This window comes from Jaculus jaculus, chromosome 8 (assembly GCF_020740685.1).
Source record: "Jaculus jaculus isolate mJacJac1 chromosome 8, mJacJac1.mat.Y.cur, whole genome shotgun sequence".
In the NCBI taxonomy this organism is placed as follows: Eukaryota; Metazoa; Chordata; class Mammalia; order Rodentia; family Dipodidae; genus Jaculus; species Jaculus jaculus.
The window spans coordinates 75672176-75691616 of NC_059109.1; the positions used below are offsets into that span (position 1 = coordinate 75672176).

Genomic DNA, 19441 nt, shown 5'->3' on the forward strand with positions numbered 1-19441 from the left:
GGAATTTTGATAGGGATTGCATTAAATGTGTAGATTGCTTTAGGTAAGATTGCCATTTTCACGATATTGATTCTTCCAAGCCAGGAACAAGGGATGTTTCTCCACTTTCTAGTGTCTTCTGCAATTTCTCGCTTGAGTGTCTTAAAGTTCTCATTGTATAGATTCTTTACTTCCTTAGTTAGGTTTATTCCAAGGTATTTTATTTTTTTTGATGCAATTGTGAATGGGAGTGATTCTCTGATTTCATCCTCTGTGTGTTTGTTGTTAGCATATACGAAGGCTACTGATTTCTGTGTATTTATTTTGTATCCTGCTACATTGCTGTAGGTTTTGATCAGCTCTAACAGCTTGCTAGTAGAGTCTTTAGGGTCCTTTATGTATAGAATCATGTCATCTGCAAATAATGATAACTTGATTTCTTCCTTTCCAATTTGTATCCCTTTTATGTGTGTCTCTTGCCTTATTGCTATGGCTAAGACTTCCAAAACTATATTAAATAGAAGTGGAGACAGTGGACACCCTTGTCTTGTTCCTGATTTTAGTGGAAAAGCTTCCAGTTTTTCCCCATTTAGTAATATGTTGGCTGTAGGCTTGTCATAAATAGCTTTTGTTATATTGAGATATGTTCCTTCTATTCCCAGTCTCTGTAGGACTTTTATCATGAAGGGATGTTGGATTTTGTCAAATGCTTTCTCTGCATCTAATGAGATGATCATGTGATTTTTGTCCTTCAACCCATTTATGTAATGTATTACATTTATAGATTTGCGTATGTTGAACCATCCCTGCATCTCTGGGATAAAGCCTACTTGGTCAGGGTGAATGATCTTTTTGATATACTCTTGTATTCTGTTTGCCAATATTTTGTTGAGAATTTTTGCATCTATGTTCATGAGGGAGATTGGTCTGTAATTTTCTTTTTTTGTTCTATCTTTGCCTGGTTTTGGTATCAGGGTGATGCTGGCCTCATAGAAGGAGTTTGGTAGAATTCCTTCTTTTTCTATTTCCTGGAAAAGCTTAAGAAGCAATGGTGTTAGCTCTTCCTTAAAAGTCTGGTAAAATTCAGCAGTGAATCCATCCGGGCCTGGGCTTTTTTTAGTTGGGAGATTATTGATAACTGCTCGGATCTCCATGTTTGTTATAGGTCTATTTAAGTGATTAATCTCATTTTGATTTAATTTAGGTAGGTCATATGAATCAAGGAAATCATCCATTTCTTTCAGATTTTCATACTTTGTGGAGTATATGCTTTTATAGTATGTCCCTATGATTTTTTGAATTTCTCTGGAATCTGTTGTGATGTTACCTTGTTCATCTCTGATTTTATTAATTTGTGTCTCTTCTCTCTTTCTTTTGGTCAGATTTGCTAAGGGTTTATCAATCTTGTTTATCCTTTCAAAGAACCAACTCTTTGTTTCATTAATTCTTTGGATTGTTCTTTTTGTTTCTATTTCATTAATTTCTGCCCTAATCTTTATTATTTCTTCCCGTCTACTACTTTTTGGTTTGCCTTGTTCTTCTTTTTCCAAGGCTTTAAGGCGACGCATTAGGTCGTTTACTTGCGACCTTTCTAATTTCTTAATATAGGCACTTAAGGCTATACATTTACCTCTTAGAACTGCCTTCATTGTGTCCCAGAGATTTTGGTATGTTGTGTTCTCATTATCATTTGACTCTATAATTTTTTTGATTTCCTTTTTGATTTCTTCATTGACCCACTCATCATTTAGTAGTGTATTGTTTAGTTTCCATGATTTTGTGTATGCTCTATAGCCTTTCTTGCTACTGATTTGTAGTTTAATTCCATTGTGGTCAGATAGAATGCAAGGAATTATTTCAATTTTCCTGAATTTGTTAAGAGTTGCTTTGTGTCCTAATATATGGTCTATTTTAGAGAATGTTCCATGTGCTGCTGAAAAGAATGTATGTTCTGCAGCCTTTGGATGAAATGTCCTGTATATATCTGTTAGGTCCATTCCTTCTATGACCTCATTTAGTCCAGATGCCTCTCTGTTTATTCTTTCCCTGGATGACCTGTCAATTGATGAGAGTGGGGTGTTAAAGTCACCCACCACCACTGTGTTTGGTGTTATCTGTGACCTTAGTTCTAATAGTGTTTGTTTGACGAATTTGGGAGCCCCCATGTTAGGTGCATATATGTTTAGGATTGTAATGTCCTCCTGTTGTAGTGTGCCCTTAATCAATATAAAGTGACCTTCCTTATCTTTTTTGACTAACTTCGGACTAAAGTCCACCCTGTCTGATATTAGGATAGCAACCCCTGCTTGTTTTCTTGGCCCATTTGCTTGAAACACCGTCTTCCAACCTTTCACCCTAAGATAATGTCTATCCTTTGTAGAAAGGTGAGTTTCTTGAAGACAACAAATTGTAGGATCCTGCTTTTTAACCCAGTCTGCAAATCTATGTCTTTTCGTTGGGGCATTGAGACCGTTGATATTAAGAGATATTATTGAAAGGTGTGTATTTATGTTTGCCATTTTTTCTTTTTTTGTGGTTCCAGTTCTACCTTTGCTTTTTTTGTGTTAACTAATATTTGAGTATTGTTTGTTTTTTCCAGGTTCCTTATATGTGTGCTTTTCCTATTCTTCAGCATGGAGGATCCTATCAAGTATTTTCTTTTTTATTTATTTATTTATTTATTTATGAGAGAGAAAGAGACAGATAGAGATAAAGGAACAATGGGCATGCCAGGGCCTCTAGCCACTGCATATGAACTCCAGACACATGTACCCTCTTGTGCATCTGGCTTATGTGGGTCCTGGGGAATCGAACCCGGGTCTTAGGCTTTGCAGGCAAATGCCATAACCGCTAAGCCATTTCCCCAGTCCCCTACAATTTTTTTTAATTTTTATTAACATTTTCCATGATTATAAAATATATCCCATGGTAATTCCCTCCCTCCCCACCCCCACACTTTCCCGTTTGAAATTCCATTTTCAATCATATTACCTCCCCATTACAATCATTGTAATTACATATATACAATATCAACCTATTAAGTATCCTCCTCCCTTCCTTTCTCCACCCTTTATGTCTCCTTTTCAACTTACTGGCCTCTGCTACTAAGTATTTTCATTCTCACACAGAAGCCCAGTCATCTGTAGCTAGGATCCCCATATGAGGGAGAACATGTGGCGCTTGGCTTTCTGGGCCTGGGTTACCTGATTTAGTATAATACTTTCCAGGTCCATCCATTTTTCTGCAAATTTCATAACTTCATTTTTCTTTACCGCTGAGTAGAACTCCATTGTATAAATGTACCACATCTTCATTATCCACTCATCTGTTGAGGGACATCTAGGCTGGTTCCATTTCCCAGCTATTATAAATTGAGCAGCAATAAACATGGTTGAGCATGTACTTCTAAGGAAATGAGATGAGTCCTTTGAATATATGCCTAGGAGTGCTATAGCTGGGTCATATGGTAGATCAATCTCTAGCTGCTTTAGGAACCTCCACACTGTTTTCCACAATGGCTGGACCAGATTGCATTCCCACCAGCAGTGCAGAAGGGTTCCTTTTTTTCCACATCCCCGCCAACATTTATGATCATTTGTTTTCATGATGGTGGCCAATCTGACAGGAGTGAGATGGAATCTCAATGTAGTTTTAATCTGCATTTCCCTGATGACTAGTGACGTAGAACATTTTTTTAGGTGCTTATATGCCATTCGTATTTCTTCCTTTGAGAACTCTCTATTTAGCTCCTTAGCCCATTTTTTGATTGGCCTGTTTGATTCCTTATTAGTTAACTTTTTGAGTTCTTTGTATATCCTAGATATTAATCCTCTATCAGATATATAGCTGGCGAAGATTTTTTCCCATTCTGTAGGTTGCCTCTTTGCTTTTTTCACTGTGTCCTTTGCGGTGCAAAATCTTTGTAATTTCATTAGGTCCCAGTGGTTAATCTGTGGTTTTATTGCCTGAGCAATTGGGGTTGTATTTAGAAAGTCTTTGCCAAGACCAATATGTTGGAGGGTTTCCCCTACTTTTTCCTCTAGCAGTTTCAAAGTTTCCGGTCTGATGTTAAGGTCTTTAATCCATTTGGACTTAATTCTTGTGCATGGCGAGAGAGAAGAATCTATTTTCATCCTTCTGCAGATATTTATCCAGTTTTCAAAACACCATTTGCTGAAGAGGCTGTCTCTTCTCCAATGAGTATTTTTGGCATTTTTATCGAATATCAGGTGGCTATAGCTACTTGGGCTTACATCTGGGTCCTCTATTCTGTTCCACTGATCTACATGTCTGTTTTTGTGCCAGTACCATGCTGTTTTTGTTACTATGGCTCTGTAGTATAGGTTAAAATCAGGTATGGTGATACCACCAGCCTCTTTTTTGTTGCTCAGTATTATTTTAGATATTCGAGGTTTTTTATGATTCCAAATGAATTTTTGGATTGTTTTTTCTATTTCCATGAAGAAAGCCTTTGGAATTTTGATAGGGATTGCATTAAATGTGTAGATTGCTTTAGGTAAGATTGCCATTTTCACGATATTGATTCTTCCAAGCCAGGAACAAGGGATGTTTCTCCACTTTCTAGTGTCTTCTGCAATTTCTCGCTTGAGTGTCTTAAAGTTCTCATTGTATAGATTCTTTACTTCCTTAGTTAGGTTTATTCCAAGGTATTTTATTTTTTTTGATGCAATTGTGAATGGGAGTGATTCTCTGATTTCATCCTCTGTGTGTTTGTTGTTAGCATATACGAAGGCTACTGATTTCTGTGTATTTATTTTGTATCCTGCTACATTGCTGTAGGTTTTGATCAGCTCTAACAGCTTGCTAGTAGAGTCTTTAGGGTCCTTTATGTATAGAATCATGTCATCTGCAAATAATGATAACTTGATTTCTTCCTTTCCAATTTGTATCCCTTTTATGTGTGTCTCTTGCCTTATTGCTATGGCTAAGACTTCCAAAACTATATTAAATAGAAGTGGAGACAGTGGACACCCTTGTCTTGTTCCTGATTTTAGTGGAAAAGCTTCCAGTTTTTCCCCATTTAGTAATATGTTGGCTGTAGGCTTGTCATAAATAGCTTTTGTTATATTGAGATATGTTCCTTCTATTCCCAGTCTCTGTAGGACTTTTATCATGAAGGGATGTTGGATTTTGTCAAATGCTTTCTCTGCATCTAATGAGATGATCATGTGATTTTTGTCCTTCAACCCATTTATGTAATGTATTACATTTATAGATTTGCGTATGTTGAACCATCCCTGCATCTCTGGGATAAAGCCTACTTGGTCAGGGTGAATGATCTTTTTGATATACTCTTGTATTCTGTTTGCCAATATTTTGTTGAGAATTTTTGCATCTATGTTCATGAGGGAGATTGGTCTGTAATTTTCTTTTTTTGTTCTATCTTTGCCTGGTTTTGGTATCAGGGTGATGCTGGCCTCATAGAAGGAGTTTGGTAGAATTCCTTCTTTTTCTATTTCCTGGAAAAGCTTAAGAAGCAATGGTGTTAGCTCTTCCTTAAAAGTCTGGTAAAATTCAGCAGTGAATCCATCCGGGCCTGGGCTTTTTTTAGTTGGGAGATTATTGATAACTGCTCGGATCTCCATGTTTGTTATAGGTCTATTTAAGTGATTAATCTCATTTTGATTTAATTTAGGTAGGTCATATGAATCAAGGAAATCATCCATTTCTTTCAGATTTTCATACTTTGTGGAGTATATGCTTTTATAGTATGTCCCTATGATTTTTTGAATTTCTCTGGAATCTGTTGTGATGTTACCTTGTTCATCTCTGATTTTATTAATTTGTGTCTCTTCTCTCTTTCTTTTGGTCAGATTTGCTAAGGGTTTATCAATCTTGTTTATCCTTTCAAAGAACCAACTCTTTGTTTCATTAATTCTTTGGATTGTTCTTTTTGTTTCTATTTCATTAATTTCTGCCCTAATCTTTATTATTTCTTCCCGTCTACTACTTTTTGGTTTGCCTTGTTCTTCTTTTTCCAAGGCTTTAAGGCGACGCATTAGGTCGTTTACTTGCGACCTTTCTAATTTCTTAATATAGGCACTTAAGGCTATACATTTACCTCTTAGAACTGCCTTCATTGTGTCCCAGAGATTTTGGTATGTTGTGTTCTCATTATCATTTGACTCTATAATTTTTTTGATTTCCTTTTTGATTTCTTCATTGACCCACTCATCATTTAGTAGTGTATTGTTTAGTTTCCATGATTTTGTGTATGCTCTATAGCCTTTCTTGCTACTGATTTGTAGTTTAATTCCATTGTGGTCAGATAGAATGCAAGGAATTATTTCAATTTTCCTGAATTTGTTAAGAGTTGCTTTGTGTCCTAATATATGGTCTATTTTAGAGAATGTTCCATGTGCTGCTGAAAAGAATGTATGTTCTGCAGCCTTTGGATGAAATGTCCTGTATATATCTGTTAGGTCCATTCCTTCTATGACCTCATTTAGTCCAGATGCCTCTCTGTTTATTCTTTCCCTGGATGACCTGTCAATTGATGAGAGTGGGGTGTTAAAGTCACCCACCACCACTGTGTTTGGTGTTATCTGTGACCTTAGTTCTAATAGTGTTTGTTTGACGAATTTGGGAGCCCCCATGTTAGGTGCATATATGTTTAGGATTGTAATGTCCTCCTGTTGTAGTGTGCCCTTAATCAATATAAAGTGACCTTCCTTATCTTTTTTGACTAACTTCGGACTAAAGTCCACCCTGTCTGATATTAGGATAGCAACCCCTGCTTGTTTTCTAGGCCCATTTGCTTGAAACACCGTCTTCCAACCTTTCACCCTAAGATAATGTCTATCCTTTGTAGAAAGGTGAGTTTCTTGAAGACAACAAATTGTAGGATCCTGCTTTTTAACCCAGTCTGCAAATCTATGTCTTTTCGTTGGGGCATTGAGACCGTTGATATTAAGAGATATTATTGAAAGGTGTGTATTTATGTTTGCCATTTGTGTGTGTGTGTGTGTGTGTTACTTGTTCTACCTGTGCTCTCTTCTGTTAACTGGTATTTGAGTATGGATGGTTTTTTCTAGGTTCCTTATATGTGTGCTTTTCCTTTTGTTCAGCATGGAGGATTCTATCAAGTATTTTCTGTAGAGCTGGTTTTGTCTTCAGATATTCCTTTAACCTGCTTTTGTCATGGAATGTCTTTATTTCTCCATCTATTTGGATGGATAACTTTGCAGGATAAAGTAACCTTGGTTGACAGTTGTTATCTTTCAGAACTTGGAATACATCACTCCAAGCCCTTCTGGCTTTTAAAGTTTGTGTTGAATTATCTGCTATAATCCTGATGGGCTTGCCTTTGTAGGTAACTTGATTTTTCTCTCTAACTGCTTTCAATATTTTTTCCCTGGTTTGTGTGTTTGGTCGTTTGATTATAATATGACGAGGAGAGGTTCTTTCCAGGTTTTGTCTGGCTGGGGTTCTAAAGGCTTCCTGTATCTGCATTGGCACCTCTTTCCCAATTTGGGGGAAATTTTCTTCTATGATTTTGTTGAAGACACCTACTATGCCTTTGGAGTGGAATTCTTCTCCTTCTACTATGTCCTGAATTCTTATATTGGATCTTTTCATAGTGTCCCGAATATCTTGAAATTCCCACTCATATTTTTCTATAAGTTTGTCTTTCTCTTTGTTGGACTGTATTAGGTCTGCCACCTGGTCTTCTAGCTTAGATATTCTATCCTCTCCTTCATCCATTCTACTGGTGAGATTTTCTACAGAGTTTTTTATTTCATTAACTGTGTACTTCATTGCTAGTAATTCTGACTGGTTTTTCTTTATTATTTCTATTTCCTTATTTGTGTCTTGTGTTGCCTTCTTTATTTTATTAAATTGGTGTCCTGCATCTTCTTTGATTCCTTTGATTTCCTCTTTTTGATTTCTTCTTTTATTCTTTTGATTTGTTCTTTGACCTCTTTGAACACATTTATAATCATTCTTTTGAACTCTTTCTCAGGCATTTCTTCTAACTCATTCTCACTGGAGGACATTTCTGATGCATTAATACTTTTAGGTGGATTTATATTGTCTTGCTTTTTAGTGTTTCTTGTGTTATAATGTACATATTTTTGCATTTTGGATTAAGTTAATGCTTGGGTGTATATATATATATATATATATATATATATATATATATATATATATGTATTCTTAGCTGCATCAATTGATTTGATGTTATATATCTTCAGGATAGGAGCTTAAGGTGTTAGGTGTGGCTCTTAAGGCTCTCAGAGTATCTTCAAAGGTGTTCCTAAGGGTTGAGTTTCCCTGCTATGGGAGTATTCAAGTAGGCTGTGTGGAACAAAATACAGGTAGATTCTAAAATTTAACTAAACACTGTACACATTCAATCAAAAACAGCACCAAGTATTTATGCCAGAGTAGTTATTATAACAACCAGATTGTCTATCAACATAGAGGTTAAGATTTCTGGTCTGTTGAGGGATACAAGTCAGCTTGTGACTAAGTGAAACCCTTCCCTGGTACAATCCCAGTTACCTTTTTGGATGGTTTTGGTCTCTGTCAAGTTGCTGGCTGGGTCGTTGGGCTACTGTTCTGATTTCTGGAGCTGGGCACTGGCTTTACCTGCGGGGCAAACCGAGCTTGGCAACTGTGGTCCTGCAGATTGGCACCCCTGCTGCTGGAACTGCTACTTCTGTTGGTGAAGCTGCTGCTGCTGGGTCCACTGCTGCTGCTGCCACTGATGCTGCTGCTGTAGTTTCCATTGCTGGAACCACCACTGCTGCCTCTGAAGCTGCTGCTGCTGGATCTGCTGCTGATGCTGCTGGATCTGCTGTCACTGTTGCTGGTGCCGGAGCCACTGATGTTGCTGCCGGACTCTGCTCCTGCTTGGGTCCCGCTGTCGGCTCACATTGGCGTGGCTGTTCCTTGGACCGCTGCTGTGTTTGCTGGAGCTGGGCACAGGTGGTGGGGGCAGGGGAGGGAGCTGCAGCTGCTTTAGTTCTCTCGCTGTTCCATGTGTTCTTCTACCTTGTGATCTGCTCCTCTATTGTTCACTGCTGCTCTCCCTTCATGTTTCTAGAGTTTGTGGAGAGCTCTGGTGTGAGTGGAAGCTCTCCTCACCTGGCTTTTCCTGCGGCTCGAGCCGAGCCTGGTGGCTTTCTGGTGCGCTGCTGCCGCCGCAGTCAGCGTACCTGCCGGGCTGCTTTGCCGGCCTGTGCAGGCTCTGGATCTCTTCTACTTCTCCGCTGCTGTTTCAATTTCCTACACACCCCACTTTTCAGTAAAAGTGTGTATTTTGCTGAGTTTTTTTGGTCTTTTTACCCCCTAGGCTGTTTTTGCGTGGTGCCTACCCTGCCATCTTAACTGGAAGTCTAGAGTATTTTTTTTAGATTTTAAATTTTTATTTTTATTTATTTATTTGATAGTGACAGAGAGAGAAAGAGGCAGTTAGAGAGAGAAAGGGAATGGGCGCGCCAGGGCTTCCAGCCACTGCAAAGGAACTCCAGACGCCTGCGCCCCCTTGTGCATCTGGCTAACGTCGGTCCTTGTGAATCAAGCCTTGAACCGGGGTCCTTGGGCTTCATGGGCAAGTGCTTCAACACTAAGCCATCTCTCCAGCCCCCAGCATATTTTCTTAAAATAACTGGCAAATTATAAGTCTCCACCTCAGGGAGAATTTAGTTGTTTTCAATAGTCCTATATGTAGTTGACCTAGAATATAAACTCAGTAATTATGTTTATGATGTTATGTAACAAATTATGGCCTGTTTATATAAAATTTTAGTTCACTGTAGGCTTTAGTTAAATCTGACTTTTAATGACAAAAACCAAATAATAATAATAATAATAATAATAATAACCCTGAAATAAAACAAATGTCAACCAAAAACTTTAGGAGAGAGCTTTTGGATTGTTTGGGTTAGGAAAGCCATACTGTAATTTATCACACATGATAAAGAGACCTAAAGGTGTGTATAACTAACTTCTTATTTGTTTAAAGCCTAAACAAAAGAGAAAATATCAGGTATAGTTATTAATGAATTTTTTTAATCATTAGGTAATTTGGAAAACATCAAATTAAAATTATGTACTTATTTTTACCAAGCAATTTAAAAGTCACATGGTTTTTAAATGTGTGGTCAGGCTATCGCATTGGAGCCTTGAATTGGTGATCCTCCTGTCTCAGCCTCCCGAGTAGCTATGATAATAGGCCTGTGCCACCAGGCCTGGCTCAAGTTTATTTTCTTTCTTTCTTTCTTTTTCTTTTTTTTCAATTTCTTGAGGTAGGGTCTCACTCTGGTCCAGGCTGACCTAGAAATCGCTATGGAGTCTCAGGGTGTCCTCGAACTCACAGTGATCCTCTTACCTCTGCCTTCTGAGTGCTGGGATTGAAGGTGTGTGCCACCATGCCCAACTTCATTTTTCTTTTTAATTATTTATTTGAGAGAGAGAGAGAGAGAGAGAGAAAGAGAATGAGAGAGAGAGAGAGAGAGAGAGAGAGAGACAGAGACAGAGACAGAGAGACAGAGAGAGAGGAAGAGAATGGGTACTCCAGAGCCTTCAGCTGTGGTAGGTAAATGAACTGCAGACACATGTACCCCTTTGTGAGCATGTGTAACATTGTGTGCTTGTGTCACTGTGTGTGTGGCTTATGTAAGACCGAGAGATTCAAACATGAGTCCTTAGGCTTCACAGGCAAAAGCCTTAATCACTAAGCCATCTCTCCAGCCCTCATTTTACTTTTTATAAAACCTGAATGAATAAATAATTTAGTTATGCAAAGATATATGTGTCATAGAGCACTCTGGCAGAAAATCATGGCAGTTAGGAAACACCATCAGGCATGTCTTTTCTAATTCTGTCTTTATATTTCCTAAGGGACAGTGTGGTTACCTCACCTACCCAGTGGACACAGTTGCCAGGCCTCAGCTCCATGGAGGGGAGGAGGTATGTAGCCAGAACCTAGGCCTGTTAAAGAAACCTTTCCAGCCAAGTGCCTAGGCCTGGGGCTTGGCTGGGTAGTTTCCATCCCCCCCCCCCCACATTTAGGCAGCCAGAGATCCCTGGTCTCTGGCTGGCAGCTCACTACACTATGGAGGCAAAGCCTCAGGTCTCCAATTGAACTAGGCAGAGTCCAGGTGTGCTGGAGGGGCAGAACCCACAGCAGGAGTCAGAGCTATCCTCTCATACCCCACAGGCAACCCTGTGTCTTGTAATGGAAAAAAGTAAAAATCAAAACCACCCCCCCCCAACTTAGAAGCCATTCTAGCCAGCTGCCTTTGTTTCCCCGAGGCTCCATGTGGCCACAAGGCCCTTCCCCCTTAGCTCAGTAGAATGAGCTCCCAAGCTCCAGAGGAGGTCAGCCTTGTTAAGTGTGATTGAGGGCTGGAGAAGCTCAATTAAGTGCATCTCCCTCCAAGGTGAAGTTGTCACCTTTACAGAGGAGACCCCCCACCTGGCACCATCCCAGTTGGGCCCCAGGAGATAGCTTGATAGCTCAGCTCACAGAGCTCATAATCCCAGCAAGGTGGAGGAGGGCCAGGTGGCCAGAGATGTCTGGCAAGTGAGGGCTGTGGCAGAGACTTGGAAGGGAAGCCTGTCTTCCTGCCTGACCACCACCAAGCACCATTCAGTCCCCTCAGCTTAGTCAGAGATAGTGATCTTAGCCTCCAGCAAGAAGAGAAAGCCAGCCAGTTCCCCAACCACAAGTGGAGAGAAGCCGTAGCTATACCCCAAGTCATGCTCATAGCTGGAAAACATGCTTCCCATCTTCTCCCATGATATAATAATCATAATTTTCTTTCTCAAGATACTCCCACCAGAGCTGTCACATGTAACGGGGTGCTTGGGTCCAGGAAAGCCCTTGAACCCCAAACCCTGGTTCATTTCTAATTTTAGTCACATAATTGAATAAAAAGACTGAGAAGGATAATTATTAAGTTATTATATTTACTGAGGGAAGTATAGAGTCAAGGAAATGCACCCATGTGGCTTGAGATCCCATGGAGGGATTAGAAAAACTGTGGAGAGAAAAGAAAGTTCAAGGAACTCCTGCCATGTGGGGAGCCTGGGCCCAGCAGAGGGAAAAACTCACCCACAGCTGTAAGTTTCCAAGTAGTCATAGCCAGGCATACTTTTATATCTCCTCTCCCTTGCCCCCATTCCACTGAGGGCTCTCCTCAGTGGGGTTATTGGTTTTAAACAGTCAGAGTGGGTCTATTAATTGGAGAAACACTTTCCCAGAAGCACTTTCATTTGGTAGCAAAGGCCTGTAGGTCCATATGTCATCTATTCCTTGTGGTTCTGTTATTCTCCTGAGTCTGCCTACATAGGCTACTGGGCCCCACAGGGCCCAGGGTGCAGCTTATCCTAGGCTTTCCTTCAGGGAGCAGAGCTATTTACTGTCTTTACTGAATAAATGCTGGGATTCTAACCCCAGGGAAAAGTGTGTGTGCCTCTGTGTGTGTCTGTGCATGTGTGAATTTGTGTGTGCAAATGTGTCTGTGTGTGTTTGCAACACGCATTTCCTGCTGTTATTCTCTTTTGCCCCTTGGTTGCTAGGTAGCCTGTACATCTGGCTACTGCTGAGCTGGGGGGAGGAAAGGTTCAGGGGGTGTTGGGCAACTCTGTGGAGGAAGAAAGGATCCAGGCTGTTGGGGCTCTACATAGCCACCTCATTCTGGCATCCTTGAGTTCTTTAGCATCTTTGGGGTCATGGCAATATTCGCTTCTGTCTGGCTGTAGGGCCCCTGGCCACCTGCAGGGAAAAGACCTAGCCTTGAGCCACCAGGGGAGCTCTCTAGCACTGAGCTCTGCTGAGAGGGCCTCAGCTCCGCCTCCATTTCTGTCCTGGTTTTGACCACAGCTCTGTGTGAAAGACACCGACTCTGGCAGGCAGGAGATAGAGCCATCTTGGGATGTGTGTGTGAGCACGCGCGTGCGCATGTGTGTGTGTGTGTGTGTGTGTATGCATGTGCGCATGCATGTGTGTTAAAACATTGACGTTTGATGTTTCAAAGCTCTGGCTGCTGCTGTATGGTCCGTCTGGTCTCTCTCTCTCTCTCTCTCTCTCCCTCTCTCTCTCTCACACACACACACACTCTCTCTCTCTCTCTCTCTTCAACCTGTCTGCAAAAATCTAATGAATCATTTCTAGCTGACTCTAAGCAGTGCCCACACACCCATGCCCTTCAATGTTGATTGGATCCGGCCTCTCTCCCTCCCTCCCTCCCTTGCTTGCTCCCTCCCTTTTTCTCTCCTTTCTCCTCCTCCCTCTGCCTCCAGTTTGTAATCTGACACACCACACTGCAGTCAGCTCTTCCCTCTCCACTGGGAGCCTCTGGAGGCTGGGAACTGAGAGCATCTAAGGTAGGCTGAGATTTTTTTCTTCTCCTAAAAATAGCTTTCCATTCCCCTCACCTTTCCACCTAAAGCTGCAGCACTGCCGGTGGCCGGGGCAGAGCTGGGAACTCTGTGCTCTGGTGAAGTTTATTTTCCAGTGCTGAGAAGATGCCCTTTTTGGCTGGGTGGGCAGCAGCAGGGCTGCCATGGGCGATGCTTGGTGCAGGATGCCAGCCCTGTTCCTGTCTCAGTGAGGCTATGACGGATCCATGTCAGAAGGCAAGGAAAAGCTGGCCGGTTTCATGCTCAGTGAGGGTGCTGCCTTGCTGCGATGGCGACGGTGGCGCTGTGGCTCTGTCCGCGTAGGCCTCCAGCTTTTCAGAGCAGCCCCTCTACAGCAAAGTTTGACATCACGCTGTCAGCATGGTCTTTCCGGGGGTCAGTCAGAAGCACTGTCATGGTGGTTTTCAGATAGAGCATCTTGGGCTTGGGACTAGCTTCCTGGGGCTGGTGCAGGGGGAGTGGACAGGGTTAGAGGAATAGGAGTTTGCCTTGTGGTCTACAGCTCACTTGACTGAAATGTCTGCTATGAATTTATCAATTCTTGTCCCAGGAGTGACTGGAATGATTTGTTTGTCAGAATAGCTGTTCCCAGAATGTGTGTTCCTGTGTGTGTGTGTGCACATGTGTGTGTGCATGTGTGTGTGTGTGAGAGAGATACAGACCCTTTGCCAGGAAGCCAACTCCCTTTTGGAACTTGGTTTTCACCTGGAAACACAACCTTTATGGGATGGACCTGCCCAGGCTGGTGTGGGCTGAGCCTCCTTAGAGGCAATGAGCAGCTGGGGCCCCTGGAAGAGCAGATTGGCTCTGTCCCTAGAGAGTTCAACTGGCTGTCCCTGGTTTACTGAGAGCTGAGGGCTGGAATGATGAGCCCAGGGAGGGACATGATAGGAAGGGAAGGAAGAAAAGAATAAAGAACCAAAAAGAAAGGGAGAAGGGAGTAGGAAAGGGAAGGAGGAAACAAGGGATGAAAGAAAGGATGGAGAAAAAAATGAAGGAGGGAAGTAACCACAAAGGAAGAAAAGAAGGAGGAAAGAAGGGAAGGACAGAAATAAAAAGCATTTCCCCAATGCCCCTGGTCACTGGACAGAGGCAGGCAAAGTCCACGGTGCACTGTGAGGACCAAACTTGGGTTCCCCTAGCCCTTCTGAGGGTCTCTACGAGTCACAGGTCCTCAGGATGTTGGTGACAGAGAAGGGGGTAAGAGAAGAGGAATGAAGGTCTTGCCTCACTGTGGACCCTCCTGGAGGACCTTGAAGGAGACTGTGGGTGGGAGACAATATGTGTCAAAGGAAGGACATATGTCACAGATGGAACCATGGTATAGAAAGAGGGAGGTGGCTCTGGAAATGGGCGAGCCATGGAGGAGGCTGTGCCCAGGCCTCTGTGGCTCTGTGGTAGGTCACAGAGTGACTTCCTTCTCTTTGACCAAGCCTAAGCTGAAAGCAGAGGGCCGGGGGCATCTCAAACAGGATCAGCATACAAGGTTGCTGACTGTGGGACCTCTGACAACTAACATCCCTCTTCTCATTCCTCCCACCATCCTGGAGTCCCTCAGAATGGGCTTCTTCCTTGACAGCTGCTGGTTTCAGATCTTGGGATATTGTGTGGGCTCCTGAAACATGAGGACTTGTGTTTGGCAGGATGGCTTTCTGAGGGTGTGACAAGCACATTGTGGTGGCCCATGGGCCCAGGCCTAGGGTCATATGCATAGCACAGCCCTTCCAGATTAGCCCTGGAAGGAGGGGGTTGCTGACATTCACCCCTGTCCTTCAGAGAAATGGAAATCTGGGTCAGGAGAGGTGGCATTTCCAGTATGAGGGAAGATGAAGAGATGTAGGAGTGCAGGTACCTCCCTAGTGGGTGGTGGCCATGCTAGCTCATAGGCATGTCTGTGAAGATACCTTTAGCTCTGTATCAGTTGCCTTGTTAGGGACACAACTATGGGCCAGGGATATTTAACAAAGCTGCCCATGTGGGGGTGATGAGATCAGGGCCATCTAAAAAGCAGGGGAACCATGGAGATGGTCTTCCAACTCTGATTCTTGGGCATGGATATTTTGCTCCATGCCTCTTTGGTAGTTGAGAGAGGTCAGTGTGTGTGTGTGTGTGTGTGTGTGTGTGTGTAAGGAAGAAGCAAGGCCTGGGGCAGTCATTCCTTCCCAAGCTGCCTTCATCCCACATCACTCTTACCAGTTCCATCTGTAGTTTGGGAATGGGGCTGAATGCTGATTGGAACAGGGGCTTGCTTGCATTGTGAGGGAACATTACCTGACTGAGAATTAGCACATTGCATTCTGTCTGGTCTGTCTGGGGCTGCTGCTGGTCTAGGGACCCCATGTGAGAGCCCCTGGATCAGAGCGTGATCCTTGGCATGCTAGCAGCTTTTGGGAGTGGTTTCTGCACTCTCTTAGCTTTTTTTTTTTTTTTTTTTGGTTTTCGAGGTAGGGTCTCACTCTGGCTCAGGCCTGGAATTCACTATGTAGTCTCAGGGTGGCCTTGAACTCATGGTGATCCTCTGATCCTCCTACCTCTGCCTCCCAAGTGCTGGGATTAAAGGCGTGCGCCACCACGCCCGGCTTTCTCTTAGCTTTAAGTGGTGTCACAGGTCTCCCAAGCATCACTGAAAGGGAGTGTGGTCCTTTGTGGGGGACCAGACCTGTGGGTTTCAGGCAGGGTAGAGGGTCCAGAGGGAACTGCCTTGAAACTTCCTCTATGCCATGGTGTCTCCATCTGTCATTACTGCTAACCAGACACTATTTAGGTTGCAAGGATGGGGCCAACACCCTTGGCTATTCCTTCCTCTCTTCCTTTCTTGTTCTGTCTTCCCCTGCCTCACCTTTTTATCTCTGCCCTTTCACCCCACTCCTCATTCTACCCCAGGCAACTCCTTGCATGGGTCTCATATTCAGTGTACCCTGTCTACAGGTTTTGGTGAATGTGAACCTGTGTGTTCCAACCTTACTGATTCTTGTTTTACTCTTGTGCCTTTGGACTCACATTTTTTTATTGGAGACTCTTACCACTTATGAATATTTCATAGCATTACTTAACCATATTTTAGGTTCCCTTCCCCAAGAAAGGCACCTAGGGGTCTCCAGAGCCTTGGCACAAGTGGGTTCTATAGGGAAAACCCTGAGACCATGTCCTCATGCCCTGTGTGAACACTGCTCTGGGATGAATATAAGAGTAAACTGCGAGGCCGGAGGGAACATGTCTAACAGTATCCCCCTGCTTTCTGGGCTGGCTACCCTGGCTATACAAGAGCTTCTTGGTCTCAAATTCTTGACAACATACAGCACTGTGGCCCTTTGTAATGTCTGTGACAAACCCTCCTGGGGCCTTGTTCCCCTGGCGTGGGCATAGTGGGTGCTATGGTCATAGATTGGCTGCAGCAAGAAAAGGACTGAGGTGGATTTCAGGGGACAGAGAGAACATGGAGGAGGACTCTTCCTTAGGTAGCAGGGCCCCTCTGTCCCAAGTGTTAAGGATTAGATTCATTATTGGGTGCTTAGAGGATAGTCTAGGCAGACATAGTGGCTGTCCTCTGGGTCCTCAAGCACTTCTGTTGGGTGCGGTGTCACTCTGTACATGTGACTCACAGGCATAGGTACTGGCTGAGCCTACTTTATAGGCGGTGATGCAGTGGCTTGTCCCAAGTCATAGTGATGCAGGGGATGACCCACGTTCTGAGCCTGGGGTCGTCTGACTATGAAGCCAGTTGTATCGTATCCCTGGCCATCTCAGCACCACACAGTAGGACCAGCCTTGGACCCAGTACATACTACAGTCCATGCAAGCTTTTGAAAACTGCCCGAGCTCCTACGGCAGGTGCCCATATTTGTTTTTGAGACAGAATCTCATGTAGCCCAGGTTGGCTTTGAAGTTGTGATGCTCCTGCCTCTAAATGCCGAGTGCTCATTACAGGTGTGCCAACCATACTGAGTTTGGCACGAGCACGCATGTGTGTGCGCACACACACACACATGGATGTGCATAGTATGTGAATGGATATGAATGGGGTGTGTGTGTGTGTGGTGTGTATGTGAGGTAGTGTTTGTGGTGTATGCACATGTATGTGCCTATGCAGTACTCTACAACTCACAGTGCCCCATGGGCATGCCTGAGGCAGTTGGAAGAAAACATCAGGTGTGCCCTCCATCACTGTTTTTTATTTTTTTCCGAGGTAGGGTCTTACTCTAGTCCAGGCTGACCTGGAATTCACTATGTACACTCAGGGTGGCCTTGAACTCTCGGCAATCCTCCCACCTCTGCCTCCTGAGTGCTGGGATTAAAGGCATGTGCTACCATGCCTGGCTCTTTTCCCCTTTTGATGTGTCTCTTAGTGAGTAAGAGACTGATTCTGGATTTTGTTGTTTGTCAGCCTTGAGAGTTCTCTGATATCTACTTCCCACAGGACTAGGGTTACAGATGTGAGTGGCCATGCCCAGCTGTTTATGTGGGTTCTGGAGATTTGAACTTAGGTGCCCATGTTTGTGTGGGAATAGCACTTTACTGCTGAGCCATCTCTTCAGCCAGCATCAATATTTTTCCGCAGCTTTACCCAGGCATAATTCACTTGCCAACCACTTCCTTGGTGTGTGACTGAGGGGCTGGGAACACGGAATCCTATGACACGTGATTTTTTGTGTTTGGCCTCTTTCACTTGGCTGATTTCCAAGGTTCTTCCATGCTGTGGGATGAGCTAGAATTTCATCACTTTTATGATGGAATGAATATTTACATTACAGAGTATGGATTTATGACATTTTGTTTAGTTATAAACGACAGTGCTAGTTTTTCTTCTCTTTTTCTTTTAGGGTACTAGGGTTAGAACCCAGGCCCTCACTGTGGAGGTGTTCTACTGCTAAGGCACACCCCCAGCCCCTCACTGGAGGAGTCTAGGCAGGTGCTCTACTGCTGAGGCACATCCCCAACCCCTCACTGGAAGATTCTAAGCAGATGTTCTACTGCCAAGCCACACCCCCAACCCCTCACTGTAGCTTCTTAGGCTGGGATTCTACAGCTGAGAAATGTCCACATGCCCCCAACCTCTCACTGAGGGGTTTTCCAGGCAGGTACTCTAATGCTGAGTCACAACCCCAGCCTAGTCAGAAATGTTGCTGAAAACAGAAGCATGTACACTGTATATAGCCTCTCTCTCCCTTCCCTCACCCATCCCTGTTCCTCCCTGATCTGAGCATTTCTTCTGTTAGACATTTCTTCTTCCCAAATGCCCTGCAGCTCTTAGAGTTCACTGTTGTTCCCTCTTTCCCTTTGCATCGGAATTTGACTACTCCTGTGGCCTTCACCTATAGTCTCCTTCTGGCCTGGTGCCTCCTGCGTCTGCTTCCAGTCCTTAGGCCCCTCTGTGCTTGGCAGCTGGGTGCCTGTGGAAGCAGGTGTGGCCTGTGAGGCCATGGGAGCTCTATCATATTTAGTGTCTCTTACAGCCACTGTGAGGTCCCTTGAGGCCAGGAGGCCTCAGGTAACATGGTCCTGTTAGCTCTTCCTCCCTCACTTCTTTGTCCAAAAACCTCTTTCCCAGCTACTCACTCAGCAAGTTGTTTAGGGTTCTGCTCAGAGGTTACTTCTCTGACAGGCCCTCCGTGCCTGCCCTGCATGACAGCAGCTGTCCACTTCTTCCTGCTTCCTTTTCCAATTCTTCTCTTGTTTTCACCCCCATGGACCCCCTGGCTGCCTGTCTCAAGGTGGGTGCTGAGAGAAGGACATGAATGTGCAGAGACTTCTTCAGGGCCTTGTGCCCCACTGCATCCACGCAGGGAAGCCTGGCTGAGGCCAGCATGCTAGTCTGTGCCCAGGTGGCTGCAGTGGCTCTGGACTTGCTGCCTCATTGTGGCTTATTAGCAGGTTTCAGCACCCTAAGACCACCAACTACACACAGCTCCATGAGAAGCTTTTAGGCAGGGCTCTGCTCCAGGGCAGGGAAGTTGAGCTTGGTACCTGAGGGTAAATTCCTTAAAGGCTTTTAGATTTTACAGTCTGTGTAGGTCTTTCTCTTATGAGGGTAGGAGAGGAATGTGCACAGGAGCTGCACCAGGATGGC

The 19441-nt window shown here is 43.7% G+C and overlaps 1 protein-coding gene across 16 annotated transcripts in view; it reads left to right on the forward strand.

Moving 5' to 3' along the window:
- Positions 1-12970: 12970 nt before the first annotated feature.
- The window catches only part of Rimbp2 (RIMS binding protein 2), a 247665-nt gene continuing 241194 nt past the window's right edge, over positions 12971-19441 (forward strand). For 8 of the 16 annotated variants that reach the window (XM_045156310.1, XM_045156309.1, XM_045156316.1 and 5 more), the window contains exon 1: positions 12971-13338. The gene's annotated coding sequence lies outside the window, so the exon portion shown is untranslated. The remainder of the gene's footprint in view (positions 13339-19441) is intronic. The other 8 variants (XM_045156318.1, XM_045156324.1, XM_045156319.1 and 5 more) reach the window with 2 other exon arrangements.